Here is an 8,672-nt window from a genome sequence, read left to right on the forward strand (position 1 = left end):
GCCTTCATGATGGCATCAGGGAAAATACTGAGTGCACAACTCTTGAGGTTTTTGGCCAAGCTCTTGAAGATGTTGTATATGCGTTTTGTAATTGACCAAATGGTGGACTTCTCATCAAAGAAGACCCACCATTCTACCAAGGATAAATAGGCACACATTGTAACAATCACCCCGTGATGATTCGCAGTTGTTGGCATTGTAAGGCATACAACATTAGACTTGCATGCAAGAGAGGAGGCCTTGAAAATAAGCTAGCTCAAAGGAAACTAGAGTTTTAACAACTTTTGTAATCCCAAACATTGTTGCAAGTACATGGCCACATTGAGAAGTAGATTGAGATATTGACAAGGATAATAGCATGTGGAGCACCACATTGTGTGAAAGGATCATGAGTGGAAGCACACAAGTGGAAGCAAAAGAAAAGCAAGAGCTATGGCAGATGAAGCCATAGAGCAAGAGAGAGAGAGAGATAGTGTATACGGAAACTCCAATAGTCACAACATGTGACTGGCCTTCCCTTATTCAATAGTCACTAAAAGAATAAATAATAAAATGACAGTGATGGCACCTACCACATGTAGTGTACAAGTGTGCAGATATAGTATACAACTAGTAAATCTGGGTAGCTAGGCATAGGCACCTTAACCGGAACAGCCTCCCACTTAAAGGCGATAGCCCATCTCACCGACATCCCCATATCCAAGAAAGATATATTTGACAGACTTCAGATCCAACTTATTGCACTTGTATTAGGAAATATGGTAGAAAGCCTCATATCTAAAAACCCTCAAATGAGCATATGATAGAGGTTTACTAGACCATACCTCCTCTGTAGCCTGACAACCAAGAGTAGTGCATGGGGAACTACTATAATGAGATGCATAACAGTAGTAACTACCTCAACCCAAAATTACTACAGTAAGCATGCTTAAGTAACCATACTACATACACTTTCTTGAATAGTCCTATTCATGCATTGTGCAATACCATCGTATGGAGTTGTCAATTGATACCTAATACCCTGTTCACTGCAAAATTGCTCAACAGAGACATATTCACCCCCATTGTTAGACCTTAAGAATTTTAGCCTATACATAGATTGGTTCTCAACAAGAGCAAGAAAGTGTTGAAATCAAGCCTAGACCATCTAATTTGTGCTTAATGGGATAAGCCTAGACCTTATGGGAATAATCATCAATAAATGTCACAAAGTACTTCATGCCCACCAATGACTGACAAGGCATGAAACCACATACATTGAAATGCACAAGAGCTAGAGGCTCATCCACACACATAGAGCCTGACTTTTTATGTGTTGGGGTAAAAGGCCCTTGGGCCTGCCCTTGTACAGTGACCGCCCATATTCTTTATTCATATATATATATATATATATGAAAGTGCAATAAGGCTGTCATAACATTGTTGACAGCACCAACATTGTGTGTGCTCTTCTCTCCCGTGTCTCCTGCATCCCTTTCAACTGGTATCAGAGCCACTCCTTCGTGAGCTCTTCCTAGCATCTACACAAGGTATGAGAGCTTGCTTCTCACTTAGTTCTCAGCCATTCTTTGACATGAACAACAAGGTTTCATGAAGAGGCAACCATAGCTTCCATCATTGAAGCTTGTTCTCTTCACCTATTGCTTGGACTTGTCCTAAGCTTGTGTAGGCCTTCATTGGGCTCTTGCTTATCCCCTACCTACCCTGATTTGGCCCCTCAAGTACAACAGCATGCTCACATTTTATTTGCGCATGTTTGCAAAAATGGCTAAAAAATCACTCTTTTTGTCATATCTCGGGCATTCGGAACCCGATTCAAGAAAGGTAAGAGTCTAAGTTGGGGTTTTGGCACACTCCGAATGCGATGGTGATGTTTGGTTTTCCAAGTTCTGATGATAGAATATTCTACAATAGATTTCATGTCTGAAACAACATGTATTTGTATGCCTATGGCTTATGTGATGCTTCTACTAATGTCTATTGATACTGGATCACTTGTGGATGTTATGCCTCTTATGTGAGACACATTTGGAGCTGATTTAGCTCAGCCATTGACTATTTTGAATAGTCCAAGATCTGTCCAAAACAGGGAAGCCACCTGTTACTTCAATTTTATGCTTAGAAGTCTTGGCATTTGATGCCCGATTATGCTCGGTTGGTGCCTACATGTCTAGGAATGTATGCCTATGAGTTGGCACTTGATTTGAGCTTGGTTTGAGGATTATTTTGCTCAGTTTTGGATTGTTATTTGTTGTTGGAAACTTCAAGGCTGAAGCTATTTATGCTATAGTTGGGCTATGCCTATTGGTCACGGGGTGCTCCTGGCTACTCGGTATGATGTCATGATGTATTTGGACTATGCCACATGTCTTGTTTATGCTCCAGAATGCTTTTGAGCTGAGATTAGAGCTCGATTTGGGTTTGACTGTCACTTCTTTGCAGCTGGCATTTCATCTATGACATGGTTTATGCCTAGGCTACCCAGTACGGGTTATGATGTCTTGGTGAATGCTTTATTCTTTGGCTGTGGATGGCAGTTGTTTGAGCTCGTCTCGACATTCATTTGAGTATTCCCTTGAGCAATTGGACATTGACTTGGCTTTTTCCGTTACGACTTGGCTTTTTCTATTATAACCTTGGATGCTATATGGGATTTGATGCTTTGATTATGGATCTTGACTATTACTTGGATGCACTTACAGGCATTGAACGGTGAACTGCTCCCTTATTTTGGCAGTTGCCTATTGAGCTGTGATTGCTCCTTTGCATTTGATATGTGGAATACTTAATTATCAATGGACTTGGATAGTGCTTGGGATTTATAGTTATGGCTATCCTGCTTCTCTGTTGTTGTATGGCATCTATGCTATTTGGGCTGCTATTGTTTGTGTATGTCAAGGAGTAGTTGATCTTTATGGCCACTCGTGTATGCACATGGTCTACTGCTATGTATTTTACAGAGCCTCTTACCTGGATGCTTTTACATAGATATTTGGGCTTTTATTGGATCTTGATTCTTGCAGGTTTATTTGCCACCTGCCGTTCTTGGCTGGACATGTATGTCAGTACATGGTATGAGACATTGCAAAGTTATGTATACTCCTATGTTTCGGGGGATGCTTATGCATTTATGGCTCCGAGGCATGCTCATGCTTTTATGGTTGTGAGCTACAGTGGTTGGATATGTCATGCTTTTGTCTGGTAGGCTTGTCCGTGTGGGAGCTTTGGCATCCGTGGTTGATGCCTTTGTGCTCTCCCCTTATGGTTTGGATGAGTCTCCTTTGCAATATGCTATGACAACTTCTAGCTCTTCTAGTCATGCAGACAGTCCTCTTGATGAGCCTATTCTCTCTGATGAGCATTCCCCTGATTCTTTGAGCTCCTTGGATGTATTGGACAGCCCTACTCATGCTATTACAAAGCAATTGTCCTCTTCTATATGTTTTACAGGTTCTGTTTGCTTTCATTGTGGAAAGATAGGGCATGTGAAGCATAAATGCTTCAAGTGGATTAGAGAGCAGAGAGCAGAGTCAGTGATACAGTAGGTGAGACCACTATTTTGATAGTAGTATGGTGCATGTAGTTACCCATAATGATACAGTCAAGCCTCGACTCCTGGCATCGTGTAACCCTGCAGATTACTTGCTCAGTGATATGGCCTGTACCTTTGATTGGCTTTTAAACAATATGGCATCTTGTCATGTTACTCCGCATAGAGCTTGGTTCTCTTCTTACAGGGAGGTTGATAGATGTATTTCTTTGGGCCTTGAGCAGGATTGTCATGTTATTGTATAGGGGATATACACTTGGCTTTGCCAAATGGGTCTTCTCTTATGCTCCGTGATGTTTTGCATATACCTACGCTCAGTAAGAGCCTGATCTCTGTCAGTTAGTTGCATGGTACAAGATATTATGTCTCTCTTGGGGATACTTCATGGAAAATCTGTCGTGGTTGCTTGGTATTGGCCAGAGGTGCTAGATATGGGAGTGATTATGTCGTGCATGTCTCTCGTGTGGGAGATTCTATGGTTGCAGTTATGCAGATACCACATACATTGTTATGGCATTGTCGCATAGGCCATGTATGACACATTGAGATGGATGCTTTATGTGATGTGGGCTTATTGCCTGCTCTTCCCTATGCTACTTGCCCTCATTGTACTCATGGTCCATGCAGAGCCTCTTTGGCTTATGGCGATCGTGTGAGGCATGCTCCTCTAGATCTAGTCCATGTTGCAATATATGGACTATGCCTTCCCAGTCACTTGGTGGAGCGTCCTATTTTGTGAGCTTCATGGATCATGCTACCCACCGTGTTTGGGCTTACCCTTTGATACGGATTGAGGATGCTGTTACTATGCTTGACAGGTTTATGGATTCTGCTGGTAGCAGGCCTAGATGCTTGCAGATGGATTATGAGAGTCATGCTATCTCTCCCAGCATACGGATCTCTTGTCAGCAATATGGCATTGATTTCTTATGCCCACGTTATTATGGGATTGCTCATGCCATGTGCCTGACTTTATAGGCAAAGGTTGCTTCTATGCTTACCATAGCTAGGTTGTCTTATGGCTTTTGGGCTAAGGCCCTTATGACGGCAGTCTACTTGGTTAATTGGATGTCGTGTTTCTTTTTAGATGTTATTACTCCGCATGAGGCATGGAGTGGCATGAGACCCTCCTATGATCACTTGAGGATGTTTGGCTGCCAGGCATTTGTTAGTATGCCACATGAGCCTATGTCACGCAGATGCATACTTCTTGGTTATGGAGATGGTGACTTTACGGCTTACAGGTTTTGGAATTTAGATGCCTAGCGACAGGTTCTATGTAGCCGTCATGCTATCTTTTATGAGACGCAGACACCTCTCAGGCCTCTTGATGCACGTTCAGTGCGCTTTATGGCTGATTCTACAGTCGTATGTCAGTCTTCCGCTTTGATGAGACCGCATACTATCTTGAGACACCGTCAGGATGCTGGCCCTCTTTCGATGATTGACCTTGGAGAGTCTGTATGCTCTCCGCTGTCTTTTATGCGCTGCCCTGATGCTATGCGCCACTCTAATGCTTTATAGCCATGCACTTATGAGTTGTGTTGCTTGCTTCATGGGAAGCAGTCATGGATTGTTCTATTGTCTAGAGCTATGGGATCGCTTATCTCCTGGATGTCATGGACTCAGGGATGCTTGACTCTTCTTGTTGTGAGGAGGTTCCTGCCACTTATTGCACAGCTTGCTTTCCAATTGGGTGTTGGGTGAGATGTCATGATTCCTCACCTTGTCTCTTTTCTTTTATTTTGTTTTTTCACTCCCTGGCCCATCGGCCTTTTAGTGGGAGTTTGTTGGGTTAAAAGGCCCTTGCGCCTGCCCGTGTACAGTGATTGCCCATATTCTTTATTCATATATATATGAAAGTACAATAAGGCTGTCATAACATTGTTGACAACACCTACATTGTGTGTGCTCTTCTCTCCCGCATCTCTTGCATCCCTTTCATTATGAGCATTACATGTCTACCTGCCATAAAGATAGTGATCTCATGAATCAAAATGTGAGTAATCAAGAGGCGGAAGATATTGCAAATGAGTAAGTACTTTTATTCCTTTGAAAGACATGTGCCCAAGGTGACAATGCCATAATGATACATGTGGTAAATTAGTCACAACCAATACATGGTCAGTAGGCCCAAATACAAACAAAGGCTAGATGTTGCCAACCTTGGCACCTCGAGAAAAAACAAGGTGACCATGGGTAATCTTCCATGCAGAATCACCAAAAGAGACATAATATTCGGCATCATCCAACTATGCAGTAGAAAGTAGGTTTTTGGTAAAAGCCAATACATGATATATATTATGCAAAACAAAAGAGTTTCTTGAAGCAAACTACTATCTAACATCCCCAATACTAATGATATCCAATGAAGTGTCATTTCCTAGTCTCATAGAACCTGCAATGTTGAGATAAGTATGAAATTAATCTCGATTTGGGGTAACATGAAAAGAAGCCCCCAAATTAAGTAGCCAACACTGAGAGTAAGTACATGAAGCATAAGCCAATTGAGTAGCATCAAGAGATAAAGCAACTAAGATATAGTCATTATGAAACTCACTCTGCACTACATTTATCTCTTCAATTTTCACACTAGACTTACTAGGGACAATGCTACAATCATCAAACTTGGCACTATCCTGCACCTTCCCCTTACATTTCTTATTGCTCTTATCATTACACATTTTATGGCATTGTAATCTAGTATGACTTTGCTACCCACAATAATGACATGTCAAAGATGACTCATATTCGTGGGACTTATTGAGAGATTGCCCATGAGACCGAGAAATTTCCCTATTGGGACTGAGAGTCTCTAGCATTTCTACCTCTAATAGTCAGTGCATGAGAAGTGTGGGTTGCATTAATGTTCTTTATGTTTACTTCTTTTGTCATAGTAGAGCAGTCTCTGCATCACCATATTTAAAATCACCCTCCAGGGGATGAGTACTCATAGTAGTATGAAAGGTGTCCCATGACCCAAGTAGTGCAACAAGCAAGAACAAAGGCTTGACATTATCTTCAAACCGAATGCCATGTGATATAGGTTGGCAAAAAATGGAATGAAAATCATTAAATACGTAGACATAATCATACCACCCTCCATGCGAATGTCCATAAGCTTTTTCAACCAATATAACTAAGATGTAGGACTTTGTTTGTCATAAAGATCACAAATCTTTTTCCATAATGCGTAAGCACCACCCTTAGTGTCAATGTCATTAAAATGCACATGCTTTGATAATAATAAGATAATAGTAGACTTGCATAGATCATCAAGTTTTTCCCAATCCTCTACATCGTAAAGCTCATGCTTGATGCCTCTAATTTCATAGGTTTAGCCTGCCTCTTTCTACACCAAGTCTTGCTATATCTGTGTCTTTCATTATTGGAAATTATTGCCATCGAGATTTTTAATCTTAAAAATAGCATTATTGGTTGATGAACCTCCCATCATTATTGCAAATGTTTGCAAATGACAAGAGTAGGGCTATGGTAAATTCAATAAAATAGCCTCAAAACTAATCCAAGAGGGTGGGCAAAAGAACGTGAACAAATGAGAGTATTTTTGTCCACAAATTGCACTCAAAAGAGTGCCAAAACATACATTCTATTTTTATTTTATCCTATCATGTGATGCATATATGCTTTTGATATGACCAACATGAGATGCATAAAGTACAAACATCACCTCCTAGTCCTATACAAACCTCTTCCTTGCATTGGGAAAACATAGTTGACCCCCACTCAAGGGTTAATGTTCTACATATTGGTTATATACCTTGGGATCATGTTCAAGGCTTCATCAATGGGGAGGAACAAAGAGAAGTTATGCACACAAATTTCGAAAACATTGGACAAGCTCAAGAGTAATGGGATCCTTGCAAAACCCAAATGAGTCGAGCTATTTGTAGATGACTACATAAGTTCTTCATAAGTGTCTTTGTGCTATCTACTAGAGAAGGAAGGCCTTATGAATTTTATGTAAATATTGTCATGTTAATGCACAGGTATTGGTGTGCATATGGTCCTAAAGATGCACATGGATAAGTATCTCAGTCCCTCATGGTATGTAAGAGATGGTGTGCATCAGGCATGAATGGATATGAATGTACATGTAACTTTAGTATTAACCAATTACATCTATGGCCCCATATCACTTGGATAAGCTATATTCAATATGAGCACGTGGACACAGTTGAAGAGATATGCCATGGTGTATCTTTTTCTAGTAAGAGAACATATTTCGCACCATGGTTATTCATTGACATGAAGAACTGGATAGCCAAAATGCTACACAATGGTTTTACACCTTCAGAAGTTTTGACTCGTTATATTACTTTGGTGTCTCAAAGTCCAATAATGCAAGATCACTTTCATCTTATTAGGGATACATTTTTGACCCTATGAGACATCCTCAATGTAGCAAGCAAGTTGGAGACTCTCACATTTCAAACAGATGTAGATGATGCAAAAAGTGTCCATAATAGGGCATTAAGTAATCAAAATAACACGTTCCTTACCATCCATTTGGTGGAGTGGCTAATAGATATTTTCACTCTATATATATCTTGCATATTAGGTAAGTTTGTATTAATGTTTAACCCTATATATGTGCCATGCATGACATTATAGTAATTTTAACTAAATACTGTAACTTCCAAGCATTAACATGTGTAGATCTGTTTTATCTCATGGTGCTATGTAGACATCATATGGATTTAATTATTGTGTATACAATGGTGTTGTCAAATTAGTGTGTTTCAAGCGTAATAAAGTAATGTTTCCCTAAATTTTTATCATAGTGATATCGTTATACATATAAACATAAATATAAATATAGGCCTATGCAGAAGTGTGTGGTGGCTCTCACTTTCTTGGGCCAGCATGGCAATCCCTTCTTGAATGGGACCATCTAGTGTGGCAAACACAACAAAATGTATCGCAAGTTATTTATCCTGACCCGAGGATGAAGATAGCATTGTGTTGTAGGCCGTTACCTTTAGGGGAAGCAATTCAGCCTAAGCATGGCAAAGATGATGGTGGAGATCGATAAGGGTTCTACTGCTATACCCTCCATAGGATAGGGTGAGAACAAAAAATGGATGCTAGCTATAGCTAT

Source organism: Lygodium microphyllum, chromosome 2 (genome assembly GCF_053477565.2).
Source record: "Lygodium microphyllum isolate KBCC chromosome 2, Lygodium_microphyllum_v1.1.10, whole genome shotgun sequence".
Lineage (NCBI taxonomy): Eukaryota > Viridiplantae > Streptophyta > Polypodiopsida > Schizaeales > Lygodiaceae > Lygodium > Lygodium microphyllum.